At 47.2% G+C, this 4,005-nt stretch overlaps 1 pseudogene; it reads left to right on the top strand.

Moving 5' to 3' along the window:
• The first annotated feature begins 328 nt into the window (after positions 1 to 328).
• LOC129689380 (cytochrome c, somatic-like) lies at positions 329 to 657 on the top strand (annotated as a pseudogene).
• The last annotated feature ends 3,348 nt before the right edge of the window (positions 658 to 4,005 follow it).

Genomic DNA, 4,005 nt, shown 5'->3' on the forward strand with positions numbered 1-4,005 from the left:
ATAACCTGCCTCCTTGTTTAATCTGTATGTAATAGCCTGCCTCCTTGTTTATCTGTATGTATTAGACATGCTGCCCTTCCAGGGTGCTGTGGCTTCTCCAGCAGAGAGCCCATTTATCCAATCTCAGCTTTTTTTGTGCCTCTGTGTTTATCATTTCTTCATTCCCTGGTCACCCGTAGTCAAGTCTCAGAGACCCAAGTTGTATAAGGATGAGGCGCGTGGCCATCACACCGAGTTTACAGCCTGCTCCCTTGAAACGAGAACAATACCTCAGCTAGAGAGCGGGATGCTGGTCTTCAGGACATAGCATTTCTGGTGTTGGCCAGCCCGGAGCGAATTTTAAAATGGGTGATGTTGAGAAAGGCAAGAAGATTTTTGTTCAGAAGTGTGCCCAGTGCCACACTGTGGAAAAGGGAGGCAAGCATAAGACTGGACCCCATCTCCCTGTCCTTTTTGGGCAGAAGACAGGCCGCTGGATTCTCCTACACAGATGCCAACAAGAACAAAGGTATCACCTGGGGAGAGGATACCCTGATGGAGTATTTGGAGAGTTCCAAAAAGTACATCCCTGGAACAAAAATGATCTTTGCTGGAATTAAGAAGAAGGGAGAAAGGGCAGGCCTTATAGCTTATCTTAAAAAGGTTACCAATGAGTAATTCCACTGCTTTATTTATTACAAAACAAATGTCTCATGGCTTTTAATGTGTACCGTAATTTAATTAGTACGACAAAATTCAGATCATGAATGGCTAACAATATTTTTGTTGGACAGTCCCCATTTAAGAAAAACTGACTTGTAGTGAAGTGGATACTATCTTTTCTAAAACAACAATCCAGTTGCATGATCTTAAGTAGTAACGTTGCACTTTCCACAAAGATGGGGGTGTCGGCTCAAACCTGTTAAATGGTTTTGTGCTTAGATTTATATAACTGGGCATATGAGTATGTTTAAACAATGGGAAAACTCAATTATTGTCTCACAAACAAGAAGACTCACCTGTGTCTCAGTTTGTGCTCACTGGTCTGTTATAGGCAGTGGATAAACGTCAGGAAGCAACTGTCTGTTCTTGATGATGCTGTTTTAATTAGAATTCCCTATGTCAAGGATGCTGGCTGCCCTTTTACCACTGAAAGACACTGACTGTGGTTTGCGTAAGATATCAATAAATAGTACTTAATACTTAAAAAAAAGAAAAAGAACAATACCTCTCCCAAAAGTTCTGTGTGTGCAATGAGCAGTTGGGAGATTTTCTTTTAAATTCTTTTATTCTGTGTGCATGGGTGCTGGACCTGCATGTCTTTCCCATGCACTGCATGTGTGCCTAGTGCCTTCTGAAGGCAGAAGAGTGAGTTACGAACTGGAGTTGCAGACAATTTTGAGGCACCATGTAGGTTCTGGGAATCAAACTCAGGTCCTCTGGAAGAGCAACCAGTGCTCTTTACCTCCAACCATTCATTGCTCCAGCACTAGGAGATATTAGTATTATTATTTACTTTTATATAGATTATTAAGCACACATATTCAAAATGTATTTATCTTCCATAACTAAGGCACCCCAGTCCCTAACAAAGGCAGGCCAGCTGTTGCTGGTAAGTTGTACCTTCCATTTGGAGATGCAGCCGAAGGAAGGTCTTATTTGTCTCATTATCAAAGGATAGTTCAGAAGTGTATTGGGAGTGTTCATACATACATTTCACTTAGGTGGAGGATTCAGTATTTCAGTTCCTGAAAAGAGTTTTGGTGGTGGTGGTGAAATTTTTTTGTTTGTTTGTTTATTCGTTTTGTTTAGATATTGAAAGAAACCACTAAGTAAAAGGAATCTCAGTTTTCCTGGTGCCAGAGGAGGCTGAGGTGTGCAAGGTCAGATATGTGCAGATCTTGGCTGCTGGACGGAGGGTGAGAGAACTGAGGTGTAAATGGTGGGGCTGGAGGGATGGCTCATCAGGCGAGAGCACTTGTCTCACGAGCGTGAGGCCCCGTGTAACAAGCCAGCTGTAGGTACACAAGCACCGTTAACCCCAGCACTGGGACAGGGGGACAGGAGGATCTCAGGGCTTGCTGGCTGCTGCCTAGCTCCAGATCCAGTGAGAGACCCTGTCTCCAGGAAATAGAGGCCGAAAGGGATAGAACACTTGAATTTTTCCTCTGGCTTTGCCCTCTGCACATGGACGCACACCGGCAAACACATGCTCACACTGGGCGTTGCACATCTTAAATCCGGTATAGAAGATGATTTCTTTCGGAACCTTGACCACGGAAGAGTCTGAGAAGAACACTGCTCCCAACCCGTGGTCTCCCTCAGAAGGGGGCTGGATGGAGGAAGGCAATCCACACCCTGACTTAAAGGCTGTGTCCCCCGTACTGGCCTATGAACCCTGTGCCAGGTTCGCTGCCAGCACTCAGCGAAGCAGGTCCAACTGAGAAAGCGGAGCCCTCAGAGGGTTCCTGTGTATCCCAGTCACAGAGTCAGCAGCGAGACTGGGTGGGCGCGGGTTCTATCGTATTCCGAGCCAAGCAATCAGCACACCTCCTGGAGGAACTCACTTAACGGGATTAGACCGACACCTAAACCTCGAATGCTTTGGCTCCGGTACTGTCTCACCTGTGTAGGACGCAGGTCAGGAGATAGGAGGCCGAGCCACTCGGGAAGGCATGCTCACTGCGCTGGGTGAGGCCGGGCTGTATGTCCGCAAGTCGGAACTGTGGCTAGAATCTAGGGGAAAGGCCACCTTGCTGATTTGGACGCGTGCCACCCCTTCCTGCCCCGGCAAAGAAAGGCTGACAGCACTGATATAGACGGGCCCAAGGAGGAAAAGGACTGAACTGACCCACCCAGGAGACTCTTTGTCGTCAGTAGAGAATAAAAATGTGTCTTAGAGAGAGAAAAAAAAACAAACCACATCGACCGTGTGAAGCCAAGCACCCTGTGGCCTGTGATAATGGCTCTGAGTGTGCTGACTGCTGACAACCGCAGACGCTGGCAGAGGCTGAAGCCTGCCACCCCCACCCGCACCCCCACCCCCACCCCCAGGCCACAGTGACTGTGCAGGTTCTAAACGCCTACCGTGCAAAGCGCTTTGCCCAGCTCTGCCTTAGGTGCTGGGTACAGCCGCAGACACTCCTGGGAAGTCTCGCTTTCCAGAACGGTTACCAAGGCCTGAATTAGGACCTGAGAGGCTGGAGTCAGGAAACATGCACACGGCATACGAGCGTGCGCGCGCACACACGTTCACACTCATTCATTCACATATACACACACTTGGGCGCACATACACAAACCACGTAAACACATGCAGAAACAGAAATTTACACACCACATGTAGAGTAACACCTTTTCCGTACAGGAACAGACACGGAATCATAGATGCCACACGTACAAGCACTTAGCACCAAAGTATACCATCGGTAGAAGCATATGCTACACACATAATACATAGATGCTGTATGTGTCCTCTACATATACCGCAGAGACACACAGGTAAACACCACACACATGCCATAGACACTGTGTCGCCACAATGCACACTGCACACACTCCTCAGTGCACGTCGAGACCAATCATCTCCCTGTAACATACCATATGACACAAGGCCCTGGTTATGTGAGCTAGGAATACAGAAGATAAGTGTAGAAGTAGGAAATGGAAAGGCAGAGGAAAATGTTATAAAAGTAAAGAATCATTTTTGAAGCGACACATGAGGTTCCCTGTAAAGAGCAAGTATAGTAACAGGAGCATAAATAATTGACACGTCGGTAGGATACTCTGCTCTAACGATGATTGTCTTTGTTGTTTTCAAGACAGGCTCTGTGTAGCCCTCGATGTCCTGGCACTCACTTTGTAGACCAGGGGGGACCTTGAACTCACAGAGAGCCGCCTGCCTTAGCCTTGAGAGTGCTGGAATTAAAGGCAGGCACCATTACCACCTGGCTCTAGCCGTGATTTCTTTTTCTTCCTTCCTTCCTTCCTTCCTTCCTTCCTTCCTTCCTTCCTTCCTTCCTTCCT

The sequence above is a fragment of the Psammomys obesus genome, unplaced genomic scaffold (assembly GCF_907164565.1).
Source record: "Psammomys obesus unplaced genomic scaffold, mPsaObe1.curated_primary_1811, whole genome shotgun sequence".
NCBI classification, from domain to species: domain Eukaryota; kingdom Metazoa; phylum Chordata; class Mammalia; order Rodentia; family Muridae; genus Psammomys; species Psammomys obesus.